The sequence below is a fragment of the Cupressus sempervirens genome, chromosome 5 (genome assembly GCF_028749045.1).
Source record: "Cupressus sempervirens isolate cs-2001-9-10 chromosome 5, ASM2874904v1, whole genome shotgun sequence".
Taxonomy (NCBI): Eukaryota; Viridiplantae; Streptophyta; class Pinopsida; order Cupressales; family Cupressaceae; genus Cupressus; species Cupressus sempervirens.
Genome location: NC_143122.1, coordinates 887,421,622 through 887,442,545, shown reverse-complemented (window position 1 = coordinate 887,442,545; position 20,924 = coordinate 887,421,622).

The following is a 20,924-nucleotide window of genomic DNA, read 5'->3' as shown; positions in this document are numbered from 1 at the left end:
TAAGGAGTAGGATGAGGGCCCAAAATAGATGTGGAATAAGATGGATGGAAACTTTGGGGTGGAGATGGAAGGACTTGGGACCATGTAGGAATAGCGGGGATACCAACATCTAGGAATACATTTTCATTTCTTTTTTCAGTATGATGTTCATTATTTGGAAGACAAGATGTGAGTACATTACAAGCTAAAGGAGTTGGAGCTTCGAATACGATAATTAGTTCTTTTTCAATGGATCTATCATCATGGATTATGGGAGATGTATGATCATGAAGTAGAGGAGATGGGAGGATAGGATCTTGAGTTGGGTGGGATGAGGGAAAGGGGTCTTGAGATGGAGTAAGTAAGATGGTAGGATTTAGATATGGAGGGGATGGTAAAAGTGGATCATGTAGGGGAATAAGTGGGATGGTGGGATCTTCTTTTCTGTCGGAGGATATTTCAACATGCTTTTGGACAAGATCTTGACAAGAATGGATGGGAGTCGATGCATGAGGTTCATTATATGGGATTTGGATAATGCTTGGAGGAGGAGATGTGGATGGGATTTGGAGTGATTTGATGAGTGGTGGGAATTTGATGCTTGCGGGAAGTGGAAGAATTTTAAGTAATTTGATGGATGGTATGGGGATGATAGCTATGGGAGATGGGGGTGATATTATAGATGGGGAAGCTTCATCACTGACTACTTCACATGGTTGGATTAGATGACATGGCTTATCAATTGTTAGAGGTAGATTTTCTTGTATTTCCTCTAGGAGATTCCTTGGAGACTCATGTGTCAGAGGTGGAGGTGGTTGATTGATAGGAGTAGCTAGTGTGATGGGGGTGGAAGATTGGAAGCTTGGTTTATGGGGTGATGGAGGAGAAGCTGGGATATCAGATGGCATGACTAGATAGTTTGGAATAACTCTTGGATTTTGGGGGATGGTTGGTGGAATGCTTTTAAGGCTCTCAAGATACCCTTCATAGTCAACAAGATTTTCATCATCATTGGAATAGGAGGTGGTAGGAGCAAGGACAATACGATCGAACACATCATGATAGGATTGGTACTTCATGCTTTGACGATGAGTTCGATGGGGATGGGGTCTTGCATAAGGATGAACACGAAAGCTCATGGTCAGATTTGGATTAAGCTTAGATTTTGGATTGGCTGATGAAAGATTTCCTAGGGAGATTCAAAGCTGTATGACAGACCTAAGGAGGATTGGCTGGAGAATTTTGGCTTTCCTGTGGATGGAAGACTTTCAAGGGTATGCTGTCAAAAAGTGAGAGTTTTGCTTTCCTATGTGCAGGATTGGTGGCTGTGTCAACTTGAGGATAGACTAATGATCTTATGGGCATGACATGAGATTGACCACTTGTGGATCCCAACCTTTAGCTCAAGGTGATGAGGGATAACAAGTGACAAAGATAGATTACCCTAGACAAAGCTCTATCAAAGGGATAACCTTGGTGAGGCTGGTGGATTGGTTGGATTGATTGGATAGCAAATTCTAGTAGAATGACAACTCTCTAAAGGCTTGGGTGTGATTTTGGATTGGGTTGCTAGCTGGCTAGGGGGGATGATTTGGAGAGACTTTGGATTTGGGATTTTTCTAAAGCAAGGAACTAGATAGATTTGGTTGCAGCAGGGGAGCTTGGATGATTTTCTGATGAGGTAGTGACTACGCTAAGTATACCTTGAGCTGGGAGATTTCTTCTTTTTTGGGATTTTGACAAAAGTTGGCAAACATTCATTCAAAAGCTATGAAAAAACAAGCAAACAAAATTTTGGAGCAAGCACGTCAAACACACCAACATCCTAGGAAGCTTTCTACAAGGATGAAATTTGTTAGCTATGTCCTCGATATACGCAAGGTACATGAGGCCCAAATCCATAGATGAAACCAAAAAGATGTCACACAGCTGAGAGGAGCGGTAACCCACTTCTCCTCTTTCACTTCTCAAGGGTATAAAGTTCCTTGAGGCTTAGCCTGAGTGAAAAAATCTTGATTCCAAGAGAGGTGTCTTTGGATTCACCTCCCAATTTTTATACTTTTTCAGAACGCTAGAGTTGAGGTCATCCCAAGGGGTGATGAAATCCCCAAGCAGGCCTTCTAAAAAGTGTAAAACAAGACTACATACATGATCTTGGGCTTTAAAAGACACACATTTATTCCAATTGATGATTTAGATTTTGTAAGTTATGATTGAAGACACTTGTGATTATGGCATACAATGTTCATTCCAATTTGACAGCATCGTCAGCATAATGAAAGTCTAGAGATCGTCAACATAAGAAATGCGAGCGTCATTGAAAATGTGTCAAAACCATGCAATGTTCATTGATTGTTAGGCATTCGAGATTGAGTGTGAGTTTTTTTAAGCCCAAAAAAAAGATGTGTGAAACTCGATTGCCAAGTGCACACCCGGAGGCCCTCCACGTCAAGATTTGTCCAATTTTTATGCCCAAATGAAGTGTGAGCAAGATTAATGTGCATTCAAGAAATTTTCTAACTTAGAAAAACCAGTAAAGACCCAAGTGAGTGGAGTTTGATCTTTGTGGAGCACTTAACATCCTCTTAGGTAGACCCATCTCCATAGATGGCGCTGAGATTGCAACCAATGGTTAAATTGATGGGTGATTAAAGAGGGTGAGTCCAACTACAAACTTACTCAAAGCGTCTTTATTAGTTTTTATAATTTAGAAGATTTCAAAAATGTGAATTCTTTTTATGCCCCAAAAGATGATTATTTGATCTATGGCATTCAAGATTGGATTTTTTGTTTTAATCATGCATTCATAAAAAAAAAAAACTTGATTTTAATCCATGGCACTCAAGAGTGATTTTAGCAACATGCATTCAAAGACAAGTCATTAAACATTCATGTTTTTTTCCTTTGAGCATTCAAGATTGAGATTTTGTGTGTTATTTTAACAACTTTGAAGTGCTTTGTTTTAACCTTAGATCATTCGAGATTGTTTTGGACTCAAAAGTGAAAATGACTCTTTGGACTTTGGTTTTCATTCAAGATTTTGTGTTCTAGTTTGTATGTTTTAAGCCCAAAAATGATATTCCTAGGTTGTTTTGATGCATGAAAAACCTAAGAAACATTCAAGATTTTTCAACAAGATATTTGTTTGGAACAAATAACAAAGCTTTTAGGACAATTTTTGGCAACCATTTAGGACTCTTAGTTTTCATGAGATTTTTAAAAGAACTTTAAAATATTTGCAAATGAGGTTCATTTTATCCTTGATTGATGCTTTGAGTTTGATTTAGATTTTAGTGTGCACTTAGTGTTGATTTTGAACCTTTTGAAATGGAAACTTGAAGTTCTTTTTAAATTCCCAAAAATAAAGTGTTCCTAACTTTGCATGAATGCATCTAAAATCTTGATGTTGCAAGGATGCAAATGATTGGATTGGTTTAGTTTCACTTGTTAAAAGATTTTTTCTTTTTTGCAATTTTTTAATTTTTTAATGGATTTAAGTATGATTTAGGGGTTCATTTTAAGCACTTGAAAAGAAGTGTGTATGATTTTGCTTCCTTAAAAAAAAATGGCCAAGATCTCCCACAAGAAGAAGAAGAAGAAGTAGATGGAATAAGAAGAATATAGACAAGAAGAGGAAGAAGAATTCCAAGTGCTTTGTCCACCTATAAGCTTGAAAAATCTGCAAATACTATGAGATAGACTATGAGTTCCTTTGTCTTCTTCATGCTCATGTGGACCTACAAAACCAATTTATACAATCCTACCAATCACAAAAATAAGCAAAATTAGCCAAAATTAGCAAATGACATACAAAACTTGACTAAAAAAGCTAATGAAGATGACCCATGCAAGGTCCCACCGGGCATGCCAAAATGTATATGAGTAATGTTAGTATGCTAATAAAAACCAAATTTAAATAAAGCTTCTACAAACTAAACAAAATTCATAAACTTCAAAATGACATTATGACTTTACTTCATGGATTGTGTTATTTTGCAAAGGGGAAGGATCCAATTTATAGGCAAGAGGCTTGAGGGATTGAGGGTTAAGATGCAAGGATGGGAAAAAGCTCATGGAGGGCTCAGATTGCATGAGAAGAGAGCACATGGATTGTGCTTCCTTACAGCCAATCAAGGAGTGACACATGTCACATGGTGAGAGGATGGAGGTAAGGGGAAGGATGAGTCAACAAAGGAGGCTCAAGGGATAAAATCTTCATAAATACCCTCATAATGGCTTGTAAGAGCAATAAAAGGGCTTGGAAGAGTCATTTATGGCCTAGTGGGCTTCATAAAGTTTTATGGTTGGAATATTTTGAGAGAGATGAGAGCAATTTTGACTTGGGCTTGATTAGGAGGGTTTTAAGCTTGCTTAGGATTGTGCAAATTATTAGAGGATGGATTAGGATGGTTTATGATTAGCTTAGGGATAGGCAAGTGGATGGCATTTAATGAGGGTAGGTGAAGGAGGAGATATTTGTTAACTTTGGCTTGGGTTAGTAAGTCTTAACCCATGTTTAGGGAATGTGACAAGGTTAGGAGGGGATTAGGATTAGGTTTAAAGACATTTTCTAGAAGAGTTTAGACTTTGGATGAGGATAAAGACTTTCTAGAATAGTCTAGAACTTCCTAGGATGAGGATGAAGACTTTCTAGAAGAGTCTAGAACTTCTTAGGATGAGGATAAATTAGATTTTTAGGAAATAAATAAAGTTTTATTTATTTCAAGGGTTTGGATTGAGGAGATATTTATTAAAACTTTTTTAATAAACATGAGGATTAATATTTAATCTTAATTAAATATTTTGAGTTGGGATTAGGGGTAGGAAATGATGGAAATAGCCTTTAATCAAAATTAAAGAAATATTAGAAGATTTAAGGAAATTGGCCAAGTTTTGGGCAAAAAATAAATTTTTTATTTATTTTGGATTTTTTGGTCAATTTATTAATTAAATAATTAATAAATAAGGAAATAATGTTTAAATAAGATTTAAGCATTTTTGGGAGGGATTCCTTAATTAAATATTTTTAATTAAGATAAAGGGATTTAATGGCATAAAAATAAATAAATAAATAAATAAATTAATTAATTAATAAATGATGATGTCATCAGGAATTTTTCAGAAAATAAAAATACTTTATTTTCTAAAGGTTTGTAGGTGTCTACAAGTAATAGTAGAATGTTTGATCTAATTAATTATAACCTTTCCTTGATGATTTTAGATCATAGTTCTATCCATCTTGATCCTCTTAATTTATTATATCAATGTTGTATATCTTCTCCTCTATTCTATAAACTAATTTTGTAATTCTTTCACACATCTAGGTCACCTTGGATGCTTTCTGATCAATTCACCCCTTTCACTTCCTTCAATTCTTCACTAGAATCGCTTCCTCACATACATTTATTCATTCTCATAATGAATTATGGAGTTTGATCTCCCTCTAAAAAGACTTTGGTGGCTTAGGGTTAGGTATGAATCTACGATTGAGATTCATTCATTTTCACACTCAATTCTTTCCATTTTTTTGATTGGTTGCATGTTGATCACATAAGGAATCCAAAAAGATTTGATATTATCTTGAAAGCTTCGAGATCTATCCATAAGTTAGCTCAAAAATGGTTTACATAGTTGTTTGTGCCATCACAAACAACTAGGTCCATTCTGTGTTACTCAACACTTGATAATATTGATGCTTGACACTTACTATAATTTTGTCTTGATCGACACTTGAACTATTTGGCACATGAGTGACTCGGCACTCATTGCAACTCATCATCTATACACATTATACTCGACATGTGTTATTAGCTTGATATGAACTTAGTAAATGTCTTAAGTGTGTTGACACTCAATTGTCAAAACCAATTTGAGATCACCATCACCTAGGTGCTCATTTTATTTTAAAATTGGCCCAAAAAGGTTGAATAGAAAATAAGTTTCTTTGTATCATGTTTTGTATTAGCTTTTCCAACTTCAACAAATGGGGATTTTTGTTTTGTTCTATTAGGGTCCTTGATTGCACAATGTCCACATTGATCATATTTGAAATATTGTATTTGAGATATATCAATCCTCTTCTTGAAACATCCTTTTCTATTTGTACTATAAACCTATTCCATTGATAAATGAAGTTGAGCTTTCAATTTAGTGATCCTAAGAAGGGACAATTTCTAGCTATCAAGTTGAGCTTTCAATTTAGTCATCCTAATAAAATATGTTATAAAAAGTTGTCCCTTATCCATTTTCCCATGGTGAAGTTATCTTTCCAATGCAATGATTCTTCAATTGTTGTTTATTTTTGATGTAGGAGCATCTTGGTTGTAAAGGCAATCTTGCATCACCTAAAAGTATTTCTATTTGTATCTTTTCAATAAGGGTTATTTTAGTGTAGAATTATTGTTTGTGGAAGCTTGATATTTTAATAAGTTGGTCATGTGAAATTAGAATGTTCTAATTTCATATGTGGATGTTCATCTTAGATATGTGAGCCTCAAGAGTTAGGGACAAGTGTCTAGAACTTTCTTGGGTGGTAGAATATATATATATATATATATATATATATATATATATATATATATATATATATATATATATATATATATATATATATATATATATATATATATATATATATATATATAGAAGGAAGGCTCATAGGGTGTTTATGGTGGTTATAGTTGGTAGTTCATAGCTTAGTCTTGGAAATTATAGTAAGGAAGGTACCCATGTGGATTTGAATATTGTATTGCTAAATTTTGTAATTCTAAATTTGTAGAAATAATAAGAAACCCATATGTTGTTCTCATAAATTATTGGTGTTTCACTATTCTTCTATTGTGTTCTTGTGGTATTAGGGGAACACCCTTCATCAAGTGGAATTAGAGCAAGTTTTCCCAAGTGTGTAGACTAATCATTGACTTTGAAGTAGTTTGCATAAGGACTATGGTTTGAGAAGAGTGTGCAGATAGATCATTGATTGTGTGGCAGTTTGCACGAGACTTTCAATAATATGCACAAAAATGTCTACATAAAAGGAATGAGGTGGAAGAGCTAGAGGTGTCACACTTGAGGGTTTTAGAGCCCTCTATAAAAAATGTAAGAATTGCAAGAACAAATACTTAGAAGGATGAATATTTTCATAAGAGATGAAATAGAGGATGAAAGAGAACAAGAAGTTGATCATGAAGAAGATGAGGAAGTTTTCAACCTAGAGGAAAAAAGGCTTTTAGGGACATTTCCAAGATTGGGAAAAGACCTTAGTTGGAGTCTCCCAATTTTTTGGGAAATCTTAACTTTAAGGAATTGATTGATTGGATAAATGAATTAGAAGAATATTTAGAGTACAAAGATATTGAGGATCATGATAGGGTCAAGTTTGAAAAGGCCAAACTAAAGGGTCATGTGAAGATCTACTTGTAGGAGATCCAATTGGAGCAAAATAGAAGAGGAAAACATAACATCACAAGATGAGATCAAATGGTGGTTAAATTGAAGAGAATATTCATTATTGTTGATCATGATATTGATCTACTAAAGAAAATGTGATGGTTGAAGTAAGTAGGAATATTTTTTTAGGAGTATACAAAAGAGTTATACCAAGTTGTCATCAAAATAGGCCATGCAAAAGTCAACAAGGAGACTTTTTTTTGTTACCTTAATGGGTTGAGATCAACTATCTAGGGGGGGTTATGTATAATCCAAATGAATAGTATTTAGGAGTCATATTTCTTTTCTCTAAGAGTAGAGGAGACATTGAATAGCTAGTTTGAGAGCTAGCAAAGAAGAAGAGGGCATGGTGAAAGATCTAGTATATGGTCTTATGGAGGTTAAAGTGAAGATCATAAGAAGGACAAGGCCAGAAGGAGAATTTAAAAAAAGAGGGGAAAAACTCAGTCATTCCCATGATCATTATAATAGAGATTAGAGAGGAAGAGGAAGAGGTCAATGATCTAGAAGAGGAGGTTTCTATGGAACATGTTGTCACTATGGAGAAGGAGGGCATATGTCATTTGACTATCCCTAGTGATAAGGAAGGATAGATAGGATAAGTGAAAGCCAAACCATAGTTGCACATATGGATGAAGATGCCAAATCATTACATTCTAAATGTGTTAAAAGATGAGAAATCCTAGTTCATAGAAGAGTTCTACTAAGTGGGAGAATAAAATTGATCAAAGGGTGATCTTATTTTGCACTAGGTGCAAGTGTGAAGATAAGTGTTGTGATGTGATTATCCATGGTAGAAGAACTAAAAATTTGGTGTTAGAAGATATGATTACAAAGTTAAATCTCAAGAGGTAGAAATATTTACATATTTATTAGACTGCATGGGGTCAGGATGACCACACGGTCATGGTCACTAAATAGTGCCTACTAAAGTTTAAGATTGGAAACTACTAGGATGAGGTACTACGTGATATAATACCTATGGACATATGTCATATGTTGTTGGGTAGGTCATGACAGTTTGACATGTATGCTTTACTTGATAGTCATGTGAATTCCCACACTATGACAAAGGATGAGGTAAAATATAAGCTAAAGCTATTGAAGGATAAAGAATAAAATGTATGTAGTAGTGAAAAAGTATGTTATATGGTGGAAAGAAGTTCCTAGAGAGTATGAAGCATGAACATATGTATTTTTCTATAACTTCCAAAGATGGAAAAGAAGAGGTATAAGTGATACTTGCAAAAGTAGCTGATTTGTTGGATGAGTTTTGAGATATTGTATATCATAATGTTCTTGATGGATTACCACTAGTGAGGAAGATCAATCACTATATGAACTTGATTCCAAGAACCAAATTTCCAAATAAGACAATGCACAGAATTATACATAGAAAAAGTGGAGTTAAATAGACAAGTACATGAGTTGTTAAATAAAGGGTTGATATGAGAGAGTCTCACTCCATGTGTTTTAGTAGTAGTATTAGCAAAAATAAAGAATGGATAATAGAGGATGTGTACATATTCTAGAGCTATCAACAAGATTATGACCAAGTAAAAATTTCCATTGCCAAGGATTGATGATATTATGGACTATTTGAGTATAGTTGTGTGTTTTGCTAAGATAGATCTAAAGAGTGGATACCATCAGATTTAGATAAGAGAAGGAGATAAATGAAAGACTACCTTTAAAACAAGGGAATAATTGTATGAGTGTTTAGTCATGCCTTTTAGGATTTTCAATACACTGAGAACTTTCATGCTATTTTTGAATGAGGTACTAAAGGAATTTTTGGGTAAGTTTTTCATTGTTTACCTAGATGATATTTTGATCTTCAATAAGACATTGGAGGAGAATATAATGCACATTCACAAGGTCTTTAAGAAGTTAATGGATGAAAAATTGCTAATTAATTTGAAGAAGTGTAGTTTTGTGAAGGAGTTAGTGTTTTTAGGGTTGTTAGTTCTAGAAGAAGGTCAAAAAATAAACCCTAAGAAAGTGAAGGATATCCTTGAATGACCTACTCTGAGGAGTACTATGGAGGTAAGATATTTTCATGGTTTAGATAGCTTTAATAGAAATTTAGTCAAAATTTTAAGCAATATTTATGGACCCTTGACTAAAACTGTATCACCTAGTTTAGTAGAGTAACATAAATACTAGCTATTAAGGAAAGCATTAACAATACTAAAATGAGTAAACACTTAAGATAGGACTAATTTGTTATCACCACAAATGGAAGCAAACCAAGAATGGTAAGCTCCAAATGGTATAACACAATGATACAATAGATTTGTCTCTAATTTAAGGTATGTGTGCTCACAAGTATAGCTCAAGCTTCAAATGGAAGGATGGGGTGAGTGAAATAAGGTTGCAACAATGGAGTTATTGAGTGATTTTTCCATTATAATGGTATTTTGGTAGTGTGTGTGCTCTCATAATATCATTATAACTTTGCATGGAGGATGGATAATTTTAGTGAAGGATGGAGGTTCAATTTATAGGCCAAGGGTTGGAGGAATGGAGGGCCAAGATGCAAGGATGGAAAGATGGTGAGGGAGGGCTAGGATGCACTCAAAGGGGAGCACATGGATTGTTCTTGTTTAGCACCAATAGGGAGGTGACACTTGTCACGAGGAGGATGAGTGTGAGAGGATAGGATAAGGGTTGGTCAAAGGCTTGATGAGGGTGGTTGAGTATGCAAGACTCATGAATGAAAGTGTAAGAGCAATTAAGAGGAGTGTAAAAGATATTGAGGGTCATTTATGTTGAAAGGTGAGGGGAAGATATTTGTTGACTTTAGCTTGGGTTAGCAAGTCTTAACCCATATTTATGATTGTACACATGATTAGAAGAGGGTTACGATTAGCTTAGAAGTGGGGTTAGGTGGTGAGTGATTTGGCTTTGATGGGATGGGTTAGTTAGGTGGCTAAGTGAGTTTAGTAAGGGTGAATGGGTTGGATTAGGGGTTAGGATAAGGTTTAGGAGGGCTTTTTGATTTTAGATATTTTATTAAATTTTTTATTCAATAAAATGGGAGTATGGAATTAAATTGAATAAATTTAATGATTTATCCAATTTAATAGAGGAATAGGGATTTAATTGATAAATTGATTTTGGGTGATCATTTGATTTTATCAATTGGATTATAGTTAATTAAATTAATTAATTAACTAGGGTATGGTGATTAATTAATTAAATAGTAAATATTTAATCAATAATGTCCTAAGAGATGACTAAATATGATTACTTATTGATGTAATCAGATTTAGGTGTCTACATTTTGCCCCTCTCTGACATAGTGTTGGAACAACACTATTTCAAAGAAGTTTAAACATAAATGACACGAAGAAGACTTTTTAAAGCAACATAGTTGCCCCAGTTTTGAGTAGAAGAGGAGAGAATGAACTGCATGATGCCCCCTCAAGAAGGAGGCGGGGAAAGAAAAAGTGACACGATGACATCTTGACAAAAAAGTAGGAAGCTGACAAGGGCCCAGAGGGCGTGGAAGAGGGAAAAAAAAAGAAAAGAAGAGAAAACAAAGGAAAAAATAAATAAAGGGGCTGGGAAAACTAGAGGGCTGGATGATCAAGAGGGGTAGCCAGGGTACCTGGGTGGGCTATAAGGGGCAAAGAGGGGGCTAGAAGGGGTCAGTTACAATCAGATTGAGGAGGAGATATTTTTGGTTAGGAGCTCTGTAGTGGAGATTACAGTGGTGGGTATTGGGCGACTAGAGCATTGAGTGGACATAGTGCGATGAGTACGAGTATGAAGGACACTCGATCGATCGATAGGGTCTAAACTTTCTTTGTGATTTTTGTGTATGAATTTTTTAGGGCATTCTCATGAAAGCAAAAATACAAGCCCGTAGGCACGAGTCCAATAGGAATTCGAGTGGGATCAACGAGATTGCGTGAAAGTAGCCTTGGGTGGGATGTGTGCATGAAGCCAAATAATCTATTGTGAGAAAGCAATCCCAGAGTGGGAAATTATGTGGGAACGGGTAGAGTTGATGGGTTCGCTTCCCTACCAAGAAGAATGTGATTCAGGTAGCGGGAATGCGTACCCATGGTTTAAGAGCTATGCACAATGGGAAAGTGAGAATATGGGCACAGTGTGGGAACGTGATCCTGTGAGACCAAGGATCAACAAGATTGCCAAGTGAATGTATTATGGGAACATGCTAGCAAGAATGGGGGAAAAGGCATGGATAATATCAAAGTCAACACCATGATCCCATCAGAAGATAGGTCCACGAGAACACGAGAGGGTAGGCATCACAGGAATGCTATTTCGCAGGAATGAGGGTTGTGCAAAATAAAGGCAAAAAATTTTGAGGTTGAGGAAAGGGAGGGTGGGACGATAAACAAGGTGATAGAAAACTAACATTTGGAGTTGTTTTGGTGGTGTGCAGTGGTCCTTGGATGCATTAGGGTCATGGGAGTGGTGAGCAACAGTGTTGCGCACTGAAAAGATGTTGACATCGATCGACTAGGCATGAATCGAGGCAATTAGACTAGGCTACTTGGTGAGGTTTCCCTATACCCACACTTACATGGAGATGGTCATAGCGCTATGTGAGAGATGGCATAGTGAGACAATGATGTTTCACTTACTGACGAGGGAGATAACGGCGATGCTAGAGGATGTGTATCACATATTCAGATTGCTAGTGTGGGGGATGTTAGTCATGGTGACCAGAGAGATGACAACAAAGGTAGCCGTATAGAGACTGGTGGGGCCTAGAGTTAAGTACAAGATCTAATAGAGATAGTTTGCACTAGATGAGCATCTGGATCATGTGATGATGGAGAGGCAGATCTATTTCTATGTGCTAGGGCTAGTTTTGGGGTACATTTCCCCAGATACAGGTGGTACAGGGGTTACGCTAGCATTGATTCCAGTAGTGATGCATATTGTGGATGCGGGATGCCCAGTGACATGGGGTTCTCTGATGTTGGCTGAGCTATATTGGGACCTACATAAGATAGTATACTAGGGTGGCAGTTGATAGGGGAGGAGTATTGGGTTTCCTACACTTTTACAGGTATGGGCATGAGAGCATATTGTAGTGCTCAGGCCATTGTGGTATAGAGATAGGCAGGCAGAGGAACTAGTGGCATATAGTTGGATTGAGCCATTAACATACCACCACACTGATTTAGTAGACTACTGGAGAGTGTACATCGATGAGATAGTGATAGTGGTGTGGAGGCAATACATGGGCCTGAGACCATGGGCAGAGGAGGGAGAGAAACTCCCATACACTATTTCTCCATGTTTTGTGTTTGAGAGGTGGGAGTATGTGGCAGAGCAGTACATGCTAGACAGGGTGCTACGATAGTTTGGATGGTAGCAGACGGTGCCAGGGGAGCCAAATTGGTATCAGTGAGTGACACATGAGCTAGTATCGATGTATAGGCCAGCCCTTCAGAGGGATGGTTTGTTGAGGGTATGGCTGGAACTAGAGCCACAATAGTGGGATTGGTTTGGCAGGGTGATAGATGCGGGCTCCACATAGGAGTACCAAGATACTTTTGTGTGGTCAAGACCAATAGGGAGAGCATAGGGCACGAGGCCAGCGATGGTGGCAGGTGAGCTAGCTCAATCAGCCTGATAGGGGCGGTATGTGGTGAGAGGGTTGTGACAGAAGGCAACAATAGTTGCACAGGAGGAGGAGCCAGCCTGACAAAGGAGGAGGGTGGGGGGAGGAGAGGAGAGCTCAACACAAGGGTGATAGAGGGTAGTAGGGGGAGATGTAGTGGGATCATCTATCAGGGGAGGAGATAACAAATTGGTAGGCTAGTACACCTCGCTAGAGTAGGCATACACAGTGATGAACCAGTTGCTTTGTAATACACAACAGGAGAGAAATCAACTCTGGGTAGAGTGGGACTAGTTTAGATAGGAGCGGGATACAACCCAGGGACAGGTAGATAGGGTAGGTGTGGAGGTGGGGAGGCTACAGATGGAGGTGGGCTAGGTGGAGGGGAGGTTGGATGCTGTGACTTTGGAGTAGCAGGGGGTGCAGGTGAGACTAGATGCCCTTTAGTAGGAGTGAGATAGGCTAGTAGTGGAGGTGCTAACCTTATGGGCATAGATTGTAGTGGGAGGGGGTTTGGATGAGCTGTGAAGACTTTGAGTAGACATGGAGGATTTGAGGGAGAGGGCTGGATTTACAAGGGGAGATACCATGCTGTAGTGCTAGCATCATAGATTGAGCACTACAGGCGATCGAATCAGTCAAGGACAATAGGTACCCACATAGGGATGTAGGAAGGAGAGAAAAGTGGATGGAGCACTGGGGGGAAGAGTATAGGTAGGTCCCAGTGCACATGGCATAGTTAGAGGGTAGGGCTGAGCCAGCGACGGGGGAGGAGGGAGGAGGCAGAGAGCTCTGAGATAGGGGGAGGATTTATGAGGCCACCACCTCCACCAGCAGTAGCACCAGGGGCCAGAAGAGGGGCAGAGGAGGAGACTGATGATGTAGGGACAATGGGTTGACCATCAATGAGCAAGTGACTTTTTGGGATACTAAGTATTCTGTATTTATCAAATTTTTTGAGATACATGGAGATTTTGTGCACGCTTAGACCCATTTGTATGATATGGACATTATACATTGATGGACTATTATTCTTTAATTCTTTCATTGATATATAGATCTGATGATTCTAGTGAGATATGTGTTATGGACTGGTGATGTTATGTATAGTGTTTGATATGTGTTGGATAGGCAGTGATGTTTTGATGATATTGCTGATGATTGGTGATGCAGGATGTGATATGTGCTATGATTTTATGATTGTGCTGACAATTTTTGATGTAGGATGTGATTTTTGATGATATTGTATATATGATACAATATGATTTTGATGTGATTTGGCTATTATAGTGCAAATATGATGTGATGTGATGTTTTTGTTATCTATGATATCACAGATGCGATGTGATTTGATGTGATCCCTGATGATGAGATTTCCTGTATGATAGATGTTATGTGGTCTGATATGTTTTGATATGATCCTGATGATGTGATGTGGCTTATGATGGATGTGATGTGATCCTAGAGAACGTGATTTCTTTTGAGAGTATCTAATATCCTATTGTATGACGATAAGTACAAACTAAAAAAAAAAGTGACAAATGTAAAATGAATCACCAACTAAAGGAGAACCAATAGATTTGTGATATGGAAACTGAATATAGTTTCATGACATTTAGGATATGTTAACATAAACTAAAGATGGATGAAAAATTTAAAAAAAAATGAATTACAAAATAAAAGATGAAAATACAAAAAATGAAGTACAACTTAATGATGAACTACAATGCTAAAATGAATTACAACTTAATGATAAAATATAATGCTCAAATGAGTTATAAATTAATGATGAATGATAATGCTAAAATGAAACCTAATCTAATGATAAATGAAAATGCTAAAATGAATCATAATCTAATGATGAATGATTATGCTAAAATGAATCATAATCTAATGATGAATTACTATGTTAAAATGAACCATAATCTAATAATGAATGACTATGCTAAAGCTTAAGAAAACTAAATGAGAGAACATTAAATTTATGATATGGTAAAAAAGAACACAAACTAAAAGATACACCTGAGATTTATGATAAGCATGTGAGAATAACATAAAAAATTGAATGCAAGGGAGAGGGGTGATGACAAGGAGGAGGATAACAAGGGTTCTAAAAAATAAAAGTGAGGCATGGGGGAAGCTTGAGCATGGGGTACTTCATGAGAAAGTACCACTATGTAGTGTGAGAACTTTATTTGATATAGGATTGTAAGGGATCTTCCAAGGTTACTAAGAACATCAATGTCTTTTCCCCAAAATTCCATAGAACTAACTCAAACAGGCACTCAAGGATTGCCCCAGCATCACACATGAGTCTTAGAGAGATCAGTGTTGGAATGATGTTGGGTGATCCACAAGCAAACGAGATTACCCAAGTGCATCATGGTTTATAGAAAGATTAAAACATGTTGGAAATATGCAAGGATAATATCAAACTAACTCTCAAGTAGCAAAAGACTGTGATCAAAACTGACCTCCTTAGTTACCCCAGTCAAAACACACCATGATATGAAATGATCATGGCGATCTTGAGGAGGAAAAAATGAAAGATACGTGGAAACAATCAACGAAAATATACAATAAAAGATTCTGGAAAGTGAAAAAGTAACCTTTTTCCAAAGAGATCAACTGATGGGTTGCAACAAGACCTGGATAGTATGTACAAGTATGACTAGTTAAGGACATGGGAACTCACAATAACAAAACATAGTAGTAGGTATATGCATGACGGGGGAAAGCTTAGGATGAGGAGATAGCATTGCTATGATACATGGGTTTTTTTAGGTGGGATTATGTAAAGCATGATTTATGTACAAGGGTCCAGATATTGCTACATTCATATAGGTATGGTACATGGGTGACAAGGGTTAGTGTAGGGGTATGAGACACATGTTATATGGGTTGTATATGCTACAAATGGTAAAGTACCAAGATAAAAAGCACTTGATAGGGTACATCTAGTAGAGTACAATAGTAGGATACATCGAGTATGATAACTGGGATGTTATAATATAGGAATGAGGTGGGATGTTTCATAGTGCAAAGTGCTAGAGGATGATGCTGTGAAGCATGGCAAAAAACAATAAGGAACACCTTGGAAAAGTGGGGGGGATGAGTGATATAATGAGGAGGGGTGATAAAGGGGTGCATGTTAGTGATAGATAATGGAAGAGTTGTAGTACACCTGGTGCCTATTTACTAGGTTTTCACTAGGGACCTATCCAAGGTGCTTGAATTGCAAAGTTTTCACCATTGGACGCTTTATTTTTTTAAATTTTTTTGTGCCTTTTTACTTTCTTTGATTTGAAATTTTTTTCCTTAGGCATAGAATTTCTTGAGGTGAATAATGTTGGTAGGATCATTTAGGACTTCACCTTCAAGGGTAGATAGCTGATAGGCTCTTGAGCCAAAAGATGTCATGACCACATAAGGACCAAGCCATGCGGGCTTGAACTTGCCTTTTTTTTTTCTTTGTCAGCTTGAACCTTCATATTCTCTTTAAAGACCATGTCACCTTCCTGAAAACTACACAAATGGACTTTCCTATTGAAATTGTGCTTGAGGCAACTTTGATAGACCATGAGGTGATCATAGGCCTGTTGCCTTTTTTCATCAAGTAGATCAAGTTGAGTAAGTCAGGCCACTCTATATTCTTCATCAGATATCTGTCCTCATAGAGAAATGCGGAGTGATGGGAGTTCAACCTCAATAGGTAGGACTGCTTCAGCACCATAGACCAAGGAGTATGGAGTCATGCCAATGGCTATATAGAATGAAGTGCGGTATGCCCATAGGGTGAGATTTATTTGCAAATGCCAATCATGACTAGAGTCATTGAAAACTTTCTTGAGGATTTTGAGCAGGGTTTTATTAGTTGCCTCTGCTTGACCGTCACTTTGTGGGAAATACAAACTAGAAAAGTGGTGATGGATGTGAAGGGCAGTGCACAATTCCTCCATATTTAGGTTTTCAAAATTACCTTCGTGGTCTGTGAAAATGGTAGTTGGGATGCCAAAGCGACATATGATATGATATAATATAAACTTGGACACTTGAACTCCCATGGCCATAACAAGGGGAACTGCTTCAACCCACTTAGTGAAATAATCAATGGCGGTGATTATCCACTTGTGCCCTTCTGAAGAAAGTGGTGCAAAAAGACCAACAAGATCAAATCCTTAGTAGGCAAAAGGCCAAGGTGGTGCAATGGGTTGCAAGTCCTGTGCTAGAGCCCAAATTAAATTAGCATGTTGCTGATAAGACAAACATCATTTCACAAATTCACATGCATCCTATTCTAGAGTAGGCCAATAATATCCAGCCCAAAGGATCTGCTTTGCTAGCACCATCCCACTCGTGTGAGCACCACAAAGTCCAACGTGTACCTCTTTGAGAGCCATCATAGCCTCATTTTGATCTAAACATTGAGAGAGAGTATCATGATAACCACGATGATATAGGGTTTGGGCAATGATAGTGTAATGGGAAGCTTTGCAAATAAGATTTTGGCATTGGGTTTGTGTGAGGTGAGGAGATATAATACCATTTAGTAAATAAGCATGAATTTCATGGTACCATGGAGATTGGGGACCAACCAAGACACAAACCTGTGTTGATTCATCATTCTCATATGTGAGTTTGTGTAGCTTCTCAACCAAGAATTCATATTGCATAGCTTCACGTGGTATTTCCAAGAGAGAACCAATAGTAGCCATAGCATCAGCTACCTTATTTTGGAGTCTAGGTACCTATATAAATTGGATCTGAGTGAAATGCTCCTTTAATTGATCAACCAGATCTTTGTAAGGTAGTAACTTGTCATCCTTGGTTTGATATTCATTCAAAGCTTGTTTGATGATAAGCTAAGAATCACCGTAGACCTAAAGCTCTGTGATATTCCATTCAATGGCAATTTTTAGTCCAGCAACAAGGGCCTCATACTCTGCAATGTTATTGGTACACCAAAATTGTATCTTGAAAGATTTAGGAATATAATCACCTTGAGGTGTAACCAAGGGTATGCCTACACCAGAGCCATGAGATGTATAGAGCCATCAAAATATAGCTTCCAAAGTGATTGTTTTTCTATCAAACAGAGGTATTTGTCTAGAAATTCCATGATGAGTGGGTGACCTTCAACTAAGGGTGCATTAGCCAAGTGATCTACAATAGCCTAGCCTTTGATGGCCTTTTTGTATAAATATTGAATGTCAAACTCACTAAGAAGCACAACCCATTTTGCTAGCATTTGGTGAGTACTGTACGAGAGAGAATATATTTTAATGGATCAATCTTTTATATCAATTGCATAGTATGACTCAACAAGTAATGATGTAGCTTCTGGGTGGCAAACACCACTGCTAAGCATGCCTTCTCCATTGGCATGTAGTTGAGCTCATAGCCCACTAATATTTGGTTGATGTAATAAATAGCTCGTTCCTTTCCTGCATCATCAAGTTGTGCTAGAAGAGCACCTAATGCTGTGAGAGTAGCTGTGATGTGCAATATGAGTGGGTGCCCTACAACTGGAGGAACCAAAATAGGTGGATTAGCTAAGTATTTCTTGATGAGCTCAAAATTGTACTGGCAAACTGAGTCCCATTTGAAATTCTGATCTTTCTTAAGCAAGTGAGTGAAAGGTTGACACTTATCAACAAGCTGAGAAATGAACTGCCAAACTGATTGGAGTTTTCCTTGCAAAGAACAAAGGTGCCTGAGTGTCTTAGGAGGTTCCATATCCATGATGGCCTTGACCTTCTTAGTGTCAATCTCAATACCTCGCTATGAAAAAATGAAGCCTAGGAGCTTTCTTGAAGTAACACCAAAGACACACTTCTCTGGATTTAGCATTGGATGATGTTCTGCTAGTCGATTGAACACTTCCTCGAGGTGAGCTAAGTGATCCAAAGAATTGAGATACTTGACTAGAATATCATCCATGTAATCCTCCAGTATCTTATGGATTAGGTCATGGAAGATGACTATCATCGCATGCTGATAGGTTGCCCCAGCATTCTTTAACCCAAATGGCATCATGGTGTAGCAGAATGTGCCCCAAGGTGTAGTGAATGCCATTTTATGCTAATCTTCTTTTGCAATATGAATCTAATTATACCTAGAGAAACCATCCATTAGTGACAAGAGTTCATGACCTACAGTGAGATCCACAATCATGTTGATATTTGGTAGTGGAAAGTCATCCTTTGGACAAGCTTTATTAAGATCCCTAAAATTAGTACAAATCCTGATATCACCAGAGGGCTTGGTAATAGGTACCATATTAAAAATCCATTCAAAATAATCTATTGGTCGAATGATTTTTTCCTCTAATAACTTCTCTAGCTCTACTTTGACTAATAAAGCCACCTTGAGGTGCATTTTTTGAAGTTTCTACTTGACGGGCTTGGCCCCTGGATCCACTACCAAATGGTGTACGACTAGTTTGGGGTCCAACCTCGGCATGTCCTAATATGACCATGCAAAGTAGCTCACATTTTCATGGAGAACCTCAATAAGAAGATCTATTTTTTCAAGTGGTAGAGAGGCTATAATGTATGTGATATGTGGTATCTTTGTCAAGCTAATATTTACAAGCCGTGTTTCTTCTGTCAAAATTGAAGATATATGAGGTCGATGCTCTTGTGGGGGGAGGATGAAATCTCCATCTTTAGGTGCCTCTGAGAGGTTTTCATAGTTGGATATGTCCTTTATTTTTGTTTCATTTTTTGAGTTAGCCAATGGCACTCCAGAGTATTTTTCACCATGGGATTTTTTTCTTTTTTCTTTTATCTTTTTTGTTTCTTTTAGAATTTCATTTTTGCGGCTAGAGATTTTCTCCTCCCTGAAGTAACCTGTAGGATCCAGCTTGTAGACATATGTCGATGGTGGAGGTGGCTATTTATGTGGCATTTTTTCCCCCATGAATTTAAGGAGTGCATTCTAAGTAGAGAACTCATCAACATGAATGACACTTGGTTGGTCCCAATCTATGAGTTTGGGATGAGTGAGGGGGAGGTCTATGAGATTCAAGGATAATTGATAGAGCACAGAGGCTCCAAGGATTATTTTTTCAAGGAAACTATCATCATAAGCTTTCTTTTCAACTTCCTCAATGATGTCTTCAACCTTAATAAGAGTGTTTTGGATGTTCATAAAGGCATGGCCTTCTATTGTAGTGCCCCCAGTTGCGGGGAGTCCATTGCCCAAGCCTTTGGTTTTCTTCCCTTGGTGTGCTTCTATAGGTTGTCTCATACCTGATTCCTAGCAACCTAAACCACCTCCTTGATAATACCATTTTTCCATGGCCAAGCGATGTGACCAGGGATATTTCTATTTAAAGTGATCAAGAAGTGCTTCACTTTTAGGAGGTGGCTCTTTGTATAACCATGTGTTAATATCTGGTATGTTTTTTACTCCATCAAGGATACCTTTGGTAAAAAATGTGGTAGGGCCCAACTAGTGAAGTCAAGAGGTGGTTTTTGGTATAGGCCCTTGATGTGTTGGGCATCCTTGAGTATGTGGGTCAAGTGGTAGAGCACCAACAACAAAAGCATATGTGAGACTATACTCGTCACAACCTTGGTAGTTGATCTTAACTATAGAAAGAGTGGAGGCTAAAATGGTGTCCAGATTGTGGTAGGTGCCAAAGGAACTAGTAGTGGTGGTGCCAATTTTGATCCTAGGATAGTGAATAGTGTATGAAGCTTCAACTACATTGTAATAAGTAAAGGGTTCAAGATCTACGTGGATGGTTATCTGAGTGCCATTATGCAAAAATTTGATGCACTGATGATATGTGGATGGAATGGGATTCATGGCATGAATCCATGGACAATTGAGGAGGATGTTATATGGAATATTAAGATTAACTACATGACAAAGTGTTTCT